Genomic DNA, 17528 nt, shown 5'->3' with positions numbered 1-17528 from the left:
TCTCCGCTTTCCCTCCTGCCCTTCCTGTCCTTTCTTTTCCTGACCAGCCCATGAACAATCTGCTGGAATATACCATCATATCTAGAGCTGGGCCCAACACCAACAGGATGAAAATAGAATCTGGGGACCAAAGTACTTGCCCTACTCAAAATCGGAAAGCATGGAGACTAGAGCAGAAGGAACCCAGCAAAAGTTTATAGTGGCAGGAACCAGGAGGAATCAGGGTGCTGGGACCATGCAGTCAGCTGAAATGAAGACACGAGGCATTTGAGTAGTCTTTCTGTCCTTACTGTCCCCCTTGCAGGTCAAGTGCTGGCTGTCTGCATTACTCAGCTGGCTGCCTGTGTGTTGCCTGGGTGGTGATCACTGGAACCACAACATTCTGGGGTGACGTTGGTGACTAAAAATAATTTCCAAGACTGGACAGTAGAAACTCATGATGTAGATCTACAGAAGAGATTTCTGCAGCCTCTGACGTTGAAATGGGGACCCCCATGGAGCTAGAATGAGAGGCCCTTCAGCCTTTCCAGGCAGGAAGCAAACAAGAGGCCTTTTAAAGACCCCAAAGGTATCTTAAAATAAAAATATCTTATTCTCTGTGTGGCTCATCAGAGATTTTTCCTGGAGCACGTGGAGAAGAGGGCAGCTGTCCTCTTAACCAACCGCCTGCTTCTCACTCCATTAAATGCTCACCAGAATGTACTTCAGCCTAAATGAATGACAAGAGGGACTTTCATTCCAGTTGCATTACTTTTAGCCTTTTGCATGTCACAGTCTGGAGCCACACAGCACAGACTCCGGAACCAGACTGCACCAGTTCAGTGAGTTCAAGCCCAGCCACAACAATGATGATCTGGGACATTTCTCTGAGCCCCAGTTTCTCAACTGAAAATAGGTCTAATAACTACACTTAAATGGATTACCACATTTGAAGTACTCAGCACCCAGGTGCTCCAGAAGCATTAGCTGCCATTATTATTTCTTTACTGGTAACATAATTTGCCTGCTCATTTATAAGAAAACATAATTGGAAAACTTTAATAAAATTCTGTGTATGCATGGAGCCCTTCCTCTGTTTCTGGCCTTGTGAAGATTATTTATATAGGTATTTCTACTTTTTGTAACATAGCTAGCTAAAAGAGTACAATTTTTTTTAATGTTACATAATAAGATTAGTCATAAAGTTGGGATTCAAGTCTGTTTAGGCCCCAATTTTTACCCCCCCCCTTTTCACTCTGCTGTGCTGATTTCCCATCATCAACGCTCTGATGAAAATGTGTGGACATAGCTGACATGTGTGACATGCAAGGCACATGATACTGACAAGAAGTAGGAATTCCTGGGGTGATAATCTCCAACTCCTGCCTCATTCCTAAATTTTTACTGATGCAGCTGGAAATAAAACAAAATCCTCGGGCTTCCCTGGTGGCGCAGTGGTTGAGAGTCTGTCTGCCAATGCAGGGGACATGGGTTCGTTTTTCGGTGCGGGAAGATCCCACATGCTGCGGAGTGGCTGGGCCTGTGAGCCGTGGCCGCTGAGCCTGCACATCCGGAGCCTGGGTTCCGCAACGGGAGGGGCCACAGCAGTGAGAGGCCCGCGTACCGCAAAAAAAAAAAAAAAAAAAAAAAAAATCCTCTCTCTCACAGAGCTTACATAATAGAGAGCAGAGATAGATAATAGACAATTAAATAATTTTAGTATATAATATGCCAAATAGTGATTAAATACTATGGAGAAAATAAACCAGTGGCGAGGAGCAGAGAGTTTCGCATGGGGTAGGCTGGGGAGAGGGGTGATTTTTAATTTTAAATAAAAGGGCCATATCTAAATTATTTTCTGATGTCAACATAATCTTGTTGGTGAACTCTACATGGTGTACAGGCTGCAAGAGGTGAAGACTGTGACTCTGAATTGGGAGTCCTGAGGGCACAAATGGTGTTTGCAGTCATGACCTATAGCTTCAGTCTTCTATAGAGTTGCCACCAGTCACATGTGGCTATTTAAATTATTTAACATTAAATAAAATTTAAAATTCAGGTCCTCTATCTCACTAATCACATGGCAAGACCTCAGCAGTCACACATACTGGATGGTGCATGTTTAGAACATTCCTATCATTGGAGAATGTTCTGCTGGACAGTGCTGTACTCAAGTAAAGCAGCCAGATGTGGCAGGTAGTGCACAGAATGATTAGCATCATGTTTTGGGGATGTGGCGATTTGGTGAGAATGAAGTCAAGGTGATGATCATGGAGGAGATGGCTTATGCTTCCAGGAGCTATTATAACGATATGCTTTTGCCCTTTTGCAAACAAACACTCATAATACAAAAGAGCACAAATACATCCATCTTCAGGCAAAACTTTTGTTTAGTTAACCTGACTTAAAATCACCACTATCCTCTTCTTCCTCCTCTGCCTCCTCCTCTTTCTCTTCAATATCGTCATCATCAATTACCAGTCAACAATATCCTCATACATTTTGCCACCAAGCCTCTTTGTATTTGATTTTCCAAGTAGTTAATGGAATGAATGGAAATTGATAGTAAATAAGTAATTGGTGGAATAAATATCGGTTTTACAATAACCCAAGATATTTTATTAAGAACAGGAAAAAAGACTGCAGAATAATGTTTAAAAGTAAAATATTAGTAAATGTAATGCATGATATTTGGTTGGATCCTGGATCAACAGCAACAAAAATCATCGCTGAAGAACAAATAGAAAAATTTGAATTCAGACCAAATATATAGGGGAAAAAATAGTATTGTTTAAATGTTAATTTTCCTGAGTGTGATAATTGTTTGATTTTTGTTAGAAGATAAATGATAAAGTATTCAAAGGTGAAGTGTCATGATGTCTGCGATTAACTCAGATGGTTCATCAAAAAAGTGTGTGAGTGTGTGCATATAAAATGAGAGCTTTGCCTGAAGATGAGTGTCACATATATATGTATATAGCACAAACATGGCAAAACACTAATGATTGGTGAATCTAGGTGAAGGACATGTAGATATTCATTTGATTATTTTTGCAACATTTCTGTAGGTTGAGTATTTCATAACAAAAGATTGGAGAGAAATTAAAGGATTATTTAAATGAGGTAATAAGAGTAACTCTCCATGAAAGAATGACCATGTCTATAAGCTTTTAAAAAGATCTAGAGTCTCTCAATGCTTCCCCCTCTTACAGTTCATCCTCCGGACAAATTGCAAACCGTATGAAACAGGAGGTTAAAGGTGCTGATTCTCCAAGTGGGGAGATTTTTAGTAAAGTGGCTGGAATGGTGAACCCGAGCACCAGGAGATGAAAAATGAGAGTGGGCCCCAAAAAGGGTCCCCATGCCCTGGTAATTGGAGTCAACAGATCGAGACTGAGTTTGGTTCAGAAGCAAAGGAAACTTAATATTTTGATCAGAGAATGGAGAGGAGTTGCCAGGCTGCCACCTGATAAAAAAGAGGATGTGTCACCGATACGTGCCGCTGGAATATCTCCCCGGGCAGAGATACACCAGAAATACAACTACACATTGAACAACTCCTACAGAACACCTACGGAACACTGGCAGAAGACCTCAGACCTCCCAAATGCAAGAAAGTCCCCATGTACCTGGGTACCAGGTACAAGAAAGTCCCCATGTACCTGGGTAAGAACAGAGACAAAAGAATAGGGATGGGACCTGCACCAGTGGGAGGGAGCTGTGAAGGAGGAAAGGTTTCCACACACTAGGAAGGCCCTTCGCAGGCGGAGACTGCAGGCGGCAGAGGGCAGAAGCTTCGGAGCCATGGAGGAGAGAACAGCAACAGGGTACGGAGGGCAAAGCAGAAAGATTCCCGCACAGAGGACCGGTGCCGACTGGCACTCACCAGCCTGAAAGGCTTGTCTGCTCACCCGCCGGTGCGGGCGGGGCTGGGAACTGAGGCTCGGGCTTTGGTTGGAGCGCAGTGGAGAACTGGGGTTGGCGGTGTGAACTCAGCCTGCAGGGGGTTAGTGCACCACGGCTAGCTGGGAGGGAGTCCAGGGAAAAGTCTGGACCTGCCAAAGACGCAAGAGACTTTTTCTTCCCTCTTTGTTTCCTGGTGCGCGAGGAGAGTGGATTAAGAGTGCTGCTTAAAGGAACTCCAGAGACGGGTGCGAGCTGCGGCTAACAGCGCGGACCCCAGAGACAGGCATGAGATGCTAAGGCTGCTGCTGCTGCCACCAAGAAGCCTGTGTGCGAGCACAGGTCACTATCCACACATCCCCTCCCAGAAGCCTGTGCAGCCCGCCACTGCCAGGGTCCCGGGATCCAGGGACAACTTCCCCGGGAGAATGCATGGCGTGCCTCAGGCTGGTGCAACGTCCCATTGGCCTCTGCCGCTGCAGGCTAGCCCCGCATCCACACCCTACCCTCCCCCCAGCCTGAGTGAGCCAGAGCCCCCAAGCAGCTGATCCTTTAACCCCGTCCTGTCTGAGTGAAGAACAAACGCCCTCAGGCAACCTACACACAGAGGCAGGGCCAAATCCAAAGCTGAGCCCCAGGAGCTGTGCGAACAAAGAAGAGAAAGGGAAATCTCTCCCAGCAGCCTTAGAAGCAGCGGATTAAAGCTCCACAATCAACTTGATGTACCCTGCATCTGTGGAATACATGAATAGACAACGAATCATCCCAAATTGAGGAGGTAGACTTTGAGAGCCATGTTTATTATTTTTTCCCCTTTTCATCTTTTTGTGAGTGTGTATGTGTATGCTTCTGTGAGAGATTTTGTCGGTATAGCTTTGCTTTCACCATTTGTCCTAGGGTTCAATCTGTCCGTTTTGATTTGTTTTCTTTTCTTTTTAAAAATTTTTTTTTCTTAATAATTATTTTTTATTTTAATAACTTTATTTTATTTTATCTTCTTTCTTTCTTCCCTTCCTTCCTTCTTTCCTTCCTTCCTCCTTCCCTCCCTCCCTCTCTTTCTTTTCTTTCTTTCTACTTTTTCTCCCTTTTATTCTGAGCGGTGTGGATGAAACACTCTTGGTGCTGCAGCCAGGAGTCAGTGCTGTGCCTCTGAGGTGCGAGAGCGAACTTCAGGACACTGGTCCACAAGAGACCTCCCAGCTCCACATAATATCAAATGGTGAAAATCTCCCAGAGTTCTCCACCTCAGCACCAGCACCCAGCTTCACTCAACGACCAGCAAGCTACAGTGCTGGACACCCTACGCCAAACAACTAGCAAGACAGGAACATAACGTCACCCATTAGCAGAGAGGCTGACTAAAATCATAATAAGTCCACAGACACCCCAAAACACACCACCAGACATGGACCTGCCCACTAGAGAGACAAGATCGAGCCTCATCCACCAGAACACAGGCACTAGTCCCCTCCACCAGGAAACCTACACAACTAACTGACCCAACTTTAGCCACTGGGGACAGACACCAGAAACAACGGGAACTATGAACTTGCAGCCTGCAAAAAGGAGACCCCAAACACAGTAAGATAAGCAAAACGAGGAGACAGAAAAACACACAGTGGTTGAAGGATCAAGATAAAAACCCACCAGACCTAACAAATGAAGAGGAAATAGGCAGTCTACCTGACAAAGAATTCAGAATACTGATAGTAAAGATGATCCAAAATCTGGGAAATAGAACAGAGAAAATGCAAGAAACATTTAACAAGGACCTAGAAGAAATAAAGGTGAAACAAACAATGATGAACAACACAACAAATGAAAATAAAAATACTCTAGATGAGATCAATAGGAGAATAACTGAGGCAGAAGAATGGATAAGTGACCTGGAAGATAAAATAGTGGAAATAAATACTGCAGAGCAGAATAAAGAAAAAAGAATGAAAAGAACTGAGGACAGTCTCAGAGACCTCTGGGACAACATTAAACACACCAACATTCGAGTTATAGGGGTTCCAGAAGAAGAAGAGGAAAAGAAAGGGACCAAGAAAATATTTGAAGAGATTATAGTTGAAAACTTCCCTAATATGGGAAAGGAAAGAGTTAATCAAGTCCAGTAAGCACAGAGAGTCCCATACAGGATAAATCCAAGGAGAAAGACAGCAAGACACATATTAATCAAACTATCAAAAATTAAATACAAAGAAAACATATTAGAAGCAGCAAGGGAAAAACAACAAATAACACACAAGGGAATCCCCATAAGGTTAACAGCTGATCTTTCAGCAGAAACTCTGCAAGCCAGAAGGGAGTGGCAGGACATATTTAAAGTGATGAAGGAGAAAAACCTAAAACCAAGATTACTCTACCCAGAAAGAATCTAATTCAGATTTGATGGAGAAATTACAAACTTTACAGACAAGCAAAAGCTGAGAGAGTTCAGCACCACCAAACCAGCTTTACAACAAATGCTAAAGGAACTTTTCTAGGCAGGTAACACAAGAGAAAGAAAAGACCTACAATAACAAACCCAAAACAATTAAGAAAATGGGAATAGGAACATACATATCAATAATTACCTTAAATGTAAATGGATTAAATGCTCCCAGCAAAAGGCACAGACTGGCTGAAAGGATACATAACCAAGACCCATGTATATGCTGTCTACAAGAGACCCACTTCAGACCTAGAGACACATACAGACTGAAAATAAGGGGTGGAAAAAGATATTCCATGCAAATGGAAACCAAAAGAAAGCTGGAGTACCAATTCTCATATCAGACAAAATAGACTTTAAAATAAAGACTATTAGAAGAGATGAAGAAGGATACTACATAATGATCAAGGGATTGATCCAAGAAGAAGATATAAAAATTGTAAATTTTTATGCACCCAACATAGCACACCTCAATACATAAGCAAATACTAACAGCCATAAAAGGGGAAATTGACAGTAACACATGCATAATAGGGGATTTTAACACCCCAGTTTCCACAATGGACAGATCATCCAAAATGAAAATAAATAAGGAAACACAAGCTTTAAATGATACATTAAACAGGACGGACTTAATTGATATTTATAGGACATTCCATCCAAAAAAACCAGAATACACATTTTTCTCAAGTGCTCATGAAACATTCTCCAGGATAGATCATATCTTGGGTCACAAATCAAGCCTTGGTAAACTTAAGAAAATTGAATTTGTATCAAGTATCTTTTCTGACCACAATGCTATGAGACTAGATATCCATTATAGGAAAAGATCTGTAAAAAATACAAACACATGGAGGCTAAACAATACACTACTTAATAACCAAGTGATCACTGAAGAAATCAAAGAGGAAATCAAAAAATACCTAGAAACAAATGAAAATGGAGATACGATGACCCAAAAACTATGGGATGCAGCAAAAGCATTTCTAAGAGGGAAGTTTATAGCAATACAATCCTACCTTAATAAACAGGAAACATCTCGAATAAACAACCTAAACTTGCACTTAAAGCAATTAGAGAAAGAAGAACAAAAAAACCCCCAAAGTTAGCAGAAGGAAAGAAATCATAAAAATCAGATCAGAAATAAAAGAAAAAGAAATGGGGCTTCCCTGGTGGCGCAGTGGTTGAGAGTCCGCCTGCCGATGCAGGGGACACGGGTTCATGCGCCGGCACGCGATCAGAAATAAATGAAAAAGAAATGAAGGAAACAATAGCAAAGATCAATAAAACTAAAAGCTGGTTCTTTGAGAAGATTAACAAAATTGATAAACCATTAGCCAGACTCATCAAGAAAATAAGGGAGAAGACTCAAATCAATAGAATCAGAAATGAAAAAGGAGAAGTAACAACTGACACTGCAGAAATACAAAAAATCATGAGGGATTACTACAAGCAACTCTATGCCAATAAAATGGACAATCTGGAAGAAATGGACAAATTCTTAGAAATGCACAAACTGCCAAGACTGAATCAGGAAGAAATAGAAAATATGAACAGACCAATCACAAACACTGAAATTGAAACTGTGATTAAAAATCTTCCAACAAACAAAAGCCCAGGACCAGATGGCTTCACAGGCAAATTCAATCAAACATTTAGAGAAGAGCTAACACCTATGCTTCTCAAACTCTTCCAAAATATAGCAGAGGGAAGAACACTACCAAATTCCTTCTACGACACCACCATCACCTTGAATCCAAAACCAGACAAGGATATCACAAAGAAAGAAAACTGCAGACCAGTATCACTGATGAATATAGATGCAAAAATCCTCAACAAAATACTAGCAAACAGAATCCAACAGCACATTATAAGGATCATACACCATAATCGAGTGGGGTTTATTCCAGGAATGCAAGGATTCTTCAATATATGCAAATCTATTAATGTGATAAACCATAGTAACAAATTGAAGGAGAAAAACCACATTATCATCTCAATAGATGCAGAGAAAGCTTTGGACAAAATTCAACACCCATTTATGGTAAAAACCCTGCAGAAAGTAGGCATAGAGGGAACTTTCCTCAACATAATAAAGGCCATATATGACAAACCCACAGCCAACATCATCTTCAATGGTGAAAAACTGAAAGCATTTCCACTAAGATCAGGAACAAGACAAGGTTGCCCACTCTCACCACTCTTATTCAACATAGTTTTGGAAGTTTTAGCCACAGCAATCATAGAAGAAAAGGAAATAAAAGGAATCCAAGTCGGAAAAGAAGAGTAAAGCTGTCACTGTTTGCAGATGACATGATACTATACATAGAGAATCCTAAAGATGCTAACAGAAAACTACTAGAGCTAATCAATGAATTTGGTAAAGTCGCAGGATACAAAATTAATGCACAGAAATCTCTGACATTCCTATACACTAATGATGAAAAATCTGAAAGTGAAATCAAGAAAACACTCCCATTTACCATTGCAACAAAAAGAATCAATATCTATAAATAAACCTACCTAAGGAGACAAAAGACCTGTATGCAGAAAATTATAAGACACTGATGAAATAAATTAAAGATAATACAAATAGGTGGAGGGTTTCCCTGGTGGCGCATTGGTTGAGAGTCTGCCTGCCCATGCAGGGGACACGGGTGTGTGCCCTGGCCCAGGAAGATCCCACATGCTGTGGAGCGGCTGGGCCTGTGAGCCATGGTCACTAAGCCTGCGCGTCCGTAGCCTGTGCTCCACAACAAGAGAGGCCACAACAATGAGAGGCCCACATACTGCAAAAAAATAAATAAATAAAATAAATGCAAATAGATGGAGAGATATACCATGTTCTTGGATTGGAAGAATCAACATTGTGAAAATGACTCTACTACCCAAAGCAATCTACAGATTCAATGCAATCCCTATCAAACAACCACTGGCATTTTTCACAGAACTAGAAGAAAAAATTTCACAATTTATATGGAAACACAAAAGACCCCAAATAGCCAAAGCAATCTTGAGAATGAAAAACGGAGCTGGAGAAATCAGGCTCCCTGACTTCAGACTATACTACAAAGCTACAGTAATCATGACAGTATGGTACTGGCACAAAAACAGAAAAATAGATCAATGGAATAGGATAGAAAGCCCAGAGATAAACCCACGCACATATGGTCACCTTATCTTTGATAAAGGAGGCAGGAATGTACAGTGGAGAAAGGACAGCCTCTTCCATAAGTGGTGCTGGGAAAACTGGACAGGTACATGTAAAAGTATGAGATTAGATCACTTCCTAACACCATACACAAAAATAAGCTCAAAATGGATTAAATACCTAAATGTAAGGCCATAAACTATCAAACTCTTAGAGGAACACATAGGCAGAACACTCTATGACATAAATCACAGCAATATCCTTTTTGACCCATCTCCTAGAGAAATGGAAATAAAAACAAAAATAAACAAATGGGACCTAATGAAACTACAAAGCTTTTGCACAGCAAAGGAAACCATTAACAAGACCAAAAGACAACCCTCAGAATGGGAGAAAATATTTGCAAATGAAGCAACTGACAAAGGATTAATCTCCAAAATTTACAAGCAGCTCATGCAGCACAATGACAAAAAAACCAAACAACCCTATCCATAAATGGGCAGAAGACCTAAATAGACATTTCTCTAAAGAAGATATATAGACTGCCAACAAACTCATGAAAGAATGCTCAACATCATTAATCATTAGAGAAATGCAAATCAAAACTACAATGAGATATCATCTCACACCAGTCAGAATGGCCATCATCAAAAAATCTAGAAACAGTAAATGCTGGAGAGGGTGTGGAGAAATGGGAACACTCTTGCAGTGTTGGTGGGAATGTAAATTGATACAGCCACTATGAACAGTATGGAGGTTCCTTAAAAAACTACAGATACAACTACCAAAAGACCCAGCAATCCCACTACTGGGCATATACCCTGAGAAAACCATAATTCAGAAAAAGTCATGTACCAAAATGTTCATTGCAGCTCTATTTACAATAGCCAGGAGATGGAAACAACCTAAGTGTCCATCATCGGATGAATGGATAAAGAAGATGTGGCACATATATACAATGGAATATTACTCAGCCATATAAAAAACGAAATTGAGCTATTTGTAATGAGGTGGATGGACCTGTCATACAGAGTGAAGTAAGTCGGAAAGAGAAAGACAAATACTGTATGCTAACACATATATATGGAATCTAAGAAAAAAAAATGTCATGAAGAACCTAGGGGTAAGACAAGAATAAAGATACAGACCTACTAGAGAATGTACTTGAGGATATGGGGAGGGGGATGGTAAGCTCTGACAAAGCGAGAGAGTGTCATGGACATGTATACACTACCAAAGGTAAATTGGATAGCTAGTGAGAAGCAGCCGCATAGCACAGGGAGATCAGCTCGGTGCTTTGTGACCACCTAGAGGTGTGGGATAGCGAGGGTGGGAGGGAGAGGCAAGAGGGAGGAGATGATATTGGAACATATGTATATGTATAACTGATTCACTTTGTTATAAAGCAGAAACTAACACACCATGCAAAGTAATTATACTCCAATAAAGATGTAAAAAAATAAAAAAAAGATTAAAGGAAAAAAAAGATCTAGAGGTTAAATATTGCTTATCTTGTATATTTGATTTCATTTGTTTTCAACATAATTTTTTCTTCTTTTCAAAACATTGGTCCCAATTTATTAAACTGGATATATTTTGTGCCTGAACTTAAAGTTTAATTTACCCAAGTGTTTCTGTGTAAACTTATTTGTCAGTGAAATCTTAACTTTTGGGATAAAACCTCAACATGTCAGAATCAGGCCCTTGGGCATCTCAATTGCAAATTACTTGTAAGTGTAGTCACCCATTTCTGGAGGAATCAGTACATTTCTGCAGCCCATGAGGATTTCAAGAATAAAAGTTCTGCACACACGAATGCTGAGGGGCATCCAGAGCCACATGCTTTGGTCACCACACTGTGCCACAGAGGATAGCAGAAAAGAATCTCGGGTCGTGGTGCAAAGCAGTTTAAGAAAACGGCTCTCTTCCACTTGCATCACTTAGGACTCTTTGCTACAAGTGCCAGAAAACTTGACTAAAACTGGATTAAGCAAGAAAAGAAATTAAATGGCTCAACTACTAAAGGCCCAGAGGAGGACAGGTAGATTCCATTGCTAACATCACAAGGACTCAGTGTCACTCTGCCTGTGGGCTCTACCCCTATCCAACCCCCAACTGCTCTCAAGGGAGCAGCTTTGCAGCCTCCTCTGGGGAAATCCAGGGTGGAGCAGCTAAGGGCTCCTCCCTGGAAGTCCCGAGAGACCTCATTGGGTCTCAGGGTTTCAAGTGCCCCATGCTGACCCAATCACTGTGAGGGAGTGAGTGGGCCCTCTCCTGGATGCCATGCTTATTGGAGGAAACGGAAACACTCAACTGCCTCACCACCAGGTGCTGTGAGATCGGCGCCTCGTGGGTCCCTTAGTGTCAGCTCGCAGAAGTGGGGTCCACGAAATCACGCCACCCTCAAAATCATTCAGATGACTTAAGGGAACATGCAACCTGGGGTAGAAAAAGAAGAGATCTTCAAGGAGGAAGAAGGAACATCTTAGTCTTCTTTCTCTCCTGAAACATTGTGAATCTGTAAAAGGTGAAATCTTCCTCTCCCTATGGATAAAATTCCTTTTTGTTTATGAGCCTCATCCCTCTTAGATTAGGAACAGAAGTGGCCTGTCTTTCAATGTAGGCACATTGGAACAGAAAATTCACTAACATTTCTGGTGTGGTTCCCCACCCTGAGCCCTATCCTCATGAATCCTCCAGAAACTCTGGATGGTTTCTGGCTTGAAAAACTCTAAATGTGGAGTCCGGTGCTGTCCACCCTGTCTACCATTGTTAGCAACTTTTCCCTGGAGGACTCAACAGTGTGTTGACTGCCCTAGGGACACAGGGAAGGAGGCCTGATGGATGTCTAAGGCTTGCTCCTCCAGAAGCCTACCCTGAAACTAGGCTCTGAGTGCAGGGGAGGTACTAGATGTTGCTTCCAGGAAACACTGACTAGGGAGTGGAATTGAGACAGATGAGAAGGAAGCCAGTCCAGGGTTTTATTGAAGTTACTGCTGTAGACATTGGTGGCTCAATCCCACTGGTCTCAAGATGGGAGGAAAGTATAGAACACACCTTAGACTTCTCCCACCCAAAGGTCAAAGAACCCAGGGTCTTAATTTACCAACTCCTGTTGGTTCATGGCTTGAAGGTTATTCTTGGGGTCTTCAACCCTCCATCACTTCAGACCAGTCCTATGTGTGGGTAGAGGACACAGGGTCCTCACATGGAGAGGTGTGCATGCTTCTGTAAGAACTCACTAGTGTGCATGGTTTCGGTGAGTGCTGTGGGACACTGACTCAGTCAGCTACAGGAGGTGTCATGTTAGGCACTTGTTGGAAGCATTATTTTAGGGATGCTCTTATCTAATGATCCTACCATGAAGGGATAGTTGCATCCAGGGCAGACTTTCAGGTCCCCTGAGAAGTGGGAACATCTTCTTTCTTAGGCCCAGATATCACACAATTCACAAAAAGCCAAGCTACAGATTAGAAACTAGAGCAGATGGCTGAACACACAGCTACTGGCTACTGCAGCTTACCTCGCTAGCATGGGGAGGACATGGTGACACTGCCCCAGCTTTGTATTCTGAAGAGTCCCAGGTCACACAATGGGGAGAAATCTGAATGCCCCAACCCTAGTAAAATCTTGAATATATGTACTTTCTTGCCAAACAGTTTTACCTGGAAAAGTGCTAAAGGTAATGAGTTTTTACACAATTTAGGTACTAAAGCCAATTTGGTAAAAGAATTTGGGGCTTTCCACAAGCAGATGGAGATGGAGGGCACGGTATATTTCTACTTACCATCCAGCTATAGAAGAATGGAATACTGGCACTCCCTAGACAAATAGAACTGAGTTTAAGCCTCACCTCTCGTACTTGCCATGGGTTTTTGAACATGATAGTCATTCTCCTTGAATTTCTATTTTCTCATCTGAAAAATTAGGATGTAATAAGTTACCTTGTAGATTTGAATGGGATGGCATATGTAAAGAACTCACATTATAGAAACTCAGTAACAGAGGGATCACTAGATGGGAGCCCCATTACAAGTTTTATAACTGGCTACCTTACCTGTAAATGACCCTTCTATTTCTGTAAGAAGGCCAGGGAAAAGGAAGAACAAAGGAAGAAAAATACACACTCACAAGGGGAGAAACTAAGATGCCCTAGGGAGATAGCTGACTTTTGGCAGGCTACTAATATAGTAAAGCTATTAATGTATGTGGAGTGTGTCCATTTTCTTGGCATGTATTCAACTTTATGTTCTCTCTAGTGGAATGCTAAGAGGACAGGGTGGGAAAGGGATAGAAAGGCCAAGAAAAAGCTATCACTGGTGAACCCTTTCCCACTCACCCAGAAGTACTTTAGGAATCGTCAGGGCCTGAATCAGCGAGCCAGCTCAGCATTGAAGCACGTGAATGTCTTTGGCTGAGGCCACAGAAATCTTGACTGTGTGCTCAAAATAGAGCACTGATTCAGTAGGCTTCCTGATAAGAGACTGAAATGAAACAGCAAATTGTGCTGTCACAAAAAACGATGGAGGTTTTTAAAGATCTATTTTGGGGGTCACTTCTCTCTTCTCTTTGGAGGCTGAAATCATTGTCTGAAGGGTGGGCATGTGGGCTTATAGCCTGTGTTCTGGTGGCTCTGTGGGGACAGGAGCTTATTCATGTGCTGGTGAAGACTAATTACTTGGTGGGCTTTTCCTTTATTGTAGGGCTTAGTGGCTAAAGACCTTTTTGTTGTAGCCATGTGAAACCTTTAGTCATATGGAAGCCACAGCCTCTGTAATAATCTATTTCAGGAGACCTGATACAGAATGGTGTTATGTGATAGTAGCAATGTCATGCCCAGAAATTGGAATTTGGAGGCAAAAGCAATGGGCTAATAGTAAGTTTTCTAGAAAATTAGCCTTTGTTGATTGGACTGAAATGCTTTGATCCCTGCACAAACAGCACAATAGGGAAGGCTGTTTTTTACCAGATATTCTGGTGGGTCTGCATCTGTCAGAGTGGGATGGAGTAGATTGTCCTCCAATCTGTTCCTGGAGACAAGAGCACTCCAATCACCTTCCCCATAAGGGTACAGATTCTATCTACTCCCTGTCAGATCGAGCCAAGCACACATATTCTGTGTAGACTCATGGTATAGTTTTAAAACTTTTTCATATTGAAATAATTTCACAGGAAAGTTGAAAGAATAGTGCAAGCAACTCCCATTCACTCTGAACACAGATTCCCTGAATGTTAACAGTTTACCACATTTGTCTTATCATTTGCTATAGATACATACTACTTTTTTCCTGAACCATTTGAAAGAAAGTTATAGCCCCAAATCCCCTTTATTCCTAAATGCTTCAATGTGTTCTTCCTGAAAACAAGGACAGTCTTTTACATTATATAAGCACAATGATCAAAATCAGAAAATTCACATTGATATAATAATATTACTGAATCTCTTGGCCTTATTCAAATTTCACCAGTTGTCCCAGTAATGTCCTTTAGAGCAAAAGGAAAAAAAAACAAAAACAAAACCCTTGTTCAGGGATGTTGTGTCTGTTTAGTCTCCCAGTCTCTAATCTGGAACCATTCGTCAGTTTTTCATGAGATTGATAGTTTTGAGGAGTACAAGCCAGTTACTTGTAAACATGTTCCTAAGTTTGTGTTTGAAGAATGAATTAATTGGAAAGTCACCTTTTGGCAATGGTCATAGTAATAATGGATTCAGATAACCATCAATCAACGCTAGAACTAGTAGAGTGGGTGAAAGTTTGATAAGGGAACAGGATAAGTACATTGTCCCCTCAATGTGGGGATTTATCCCCTCAGTGGGATAAGTACACACTTCCCCACCAAATGATTATTGATTACAAAGGAGAAAACAGTAACTTCACACCCCACCTTCACTAGGCGATCAAAGTTGACATCAGCAATATTGGTGCAAACTGACTTCAGATGCCTCCTGATGTGATGCATTGAGAAAAACACAGTTTTACTTCTGTTGTGTTTCCACTAAAAATGCATAACCCGAATCTGTCATGAACATCCAACTGAACACACTAGAATGTTAACCCAGTGTGAGGAAAGTTAGAACAAGGGCTCAGAGGAAAGTCGCTCCCAAGTGACCCCATTTATCCAGCGAGCCTGGCAGAACTGAGGCATGTTCTGAACTTGGAAGGACCTTTCCTGGCTCTGTCTGTGAAGGCCCTTCCTCTAAACTCAAGAGGAACTTGCTAGCCCACTTATTTCCCAACAATCCTCGGCTTTAACTCCTTGTTTCACATCCTCCTTTTCCTGAGAAGCTTGAAGACACTCAAACACTTTGAGTTTAGAGTCAAAACTGCATCACAGTCAGCGCCATCCTTGACCCTTGACTCAGCTCCCTCTGTGGATCCTCATACCTCGGTGCCATGGTCCCTGGTTTCAATCCTCCCGTGTCCTCTCCGCTGTGTTAAGAAAGTGTGCTCTGTGTATGGGACACTTGGGTCTGGACAGTAGCCCCACCACTTGGTCGAGTGACTACACCTCAATTTTCCCATTTTTCCATCTGTTCATTGGGAGCCCTGTGGCCCATACGGTAGGGCTGCAGAGAGTATAGGGCAGAATATTTGTAAAATGCTCATCATGGAGTTTAGCATATAGAAAACATGCGGTCAATGTTATCTTTTATCATTATTATCATCAGTGGCTTTTAAGCTTGTATACTCTAGAACCAAACTGCTGGGGTTCACATCCTATCTCCACCATGTCCTAATTCTATGCTCCTAGGCAAATGACATAACCTCTGTTTTGAGATGGTTACAAGGATTAAATGAACAGTGTCAGGCACCTCATGAACTATGGAAGTTTGGGCTGTTCTACTTGTTATTTTCTCTTTTCTCTTTTTAAAAGATGACATTTAGATAAGACTCCTGAGTTTGCTATGAACTCCCATTTTGAGGCTGATCCTCACCAAGGTAAGAAAGAGAATATATTATTATCCCCATTTTATGGACAAGAGTACTGAGGTTTGGGAAATTAAGCTATCTCAGTGAAAACACACACCTGTAAATAGCAAAATGGGACATTGATCCTGGGTCTTGGACACAAGCATGCTGTTCTTTACAGCATTCCAAAAAATATTGATGAAATATTATGTGGCAAATGCTGTGCCAAGTGCTGAGAAGGCAAAGTCTCGGAGTTAGAGGACTTGCAGGGAAGAGGAGATGGGTCGAGAGTTACAGGGAGGTATGTGCGTACAGCACCAGCAATGACATTGATATTCCTCTAACTCAGCTGAGGTTTCAGGGGAGGGGATGCTTGAGACAAGAACTGGAGGGATTTAGAAGGGGCCAGATACAGTATCTAAAAGATGAAGGAAGTCCAGGAAAAATAAATGTGAAGGCAGGGAGGGTGAAACAGCTGGAGGCCTTTGGAGAGAGAACAAGTAACTCAGGATGGCCGGAGAAAAGGACCGTAGAAGGGGCTGGAGAAAGGGTGACAGTGAGAGCAATCTGGGTGGGCTTCCCTAAGGGGCTGGGAGTCACACTGTTGCAGCTTGAAGGGGGCAGAGGGAAGGCTCTGGGTTGTGCCCACAAGCCACCTTGGGAGAAGTTTGGGGTTTTTTGACTTTTCCCCTGGATGCTCAGATAGTCCTTTTAGCACTCAGTTTTAAATGCTTCCCCCAAGCACGTTATCATTCTCTTTAATTACTCCCTTTCTCTCCCATCAGAAGGTCCGATCTTTTGTTTAGCCTCTGGGGTGATGGCTGGGGCACCACGAGCCACACAGTGCTGGGCAGACTGGCAGTTCCACATGTCAACCCCTGAGGCCTGTGCTAAGGGAACAGCATGGTGCCAAGCAGGGCAGTCCTCAGGGGTTCTGGATGGTGACCTGCAGCCCAGGGCAGAGCCAGGTCATCGTGAGGTGCCTGTGGAACAGCCCTGTGTAGATGTCCTGGAAGAAGCTGGATGTTTGCATCTGGAGCTCAGGAGAGAGGCCAGGGCGGGGGTGTGGAGGGCTATTTTGTCATATGGTGTTTTAGAAAGAAAAATAGGGCTCTGCAGTCACTCTACTGCTTACCTATTTCCAACC

This window comes from Lipotes vexillifer, unplaced genomic scaffold (genome assembly GCF_000442215.2).
Source record: "Lipotes vexillifer unplaced genomic scaffold, Lipotes_vexillifer_v1.1 scaffold859, whole genome shotgun sequence".
Classification (NCBI taxonomy): Eukaryota; Metazoa; Chordata; class Mammalia; order Artiodactyla; family Lipotidae; genus Lipotes; species Lipotes vexillifer.
This window is presented reverse-complemented; position numbering follows the sequence as displayed.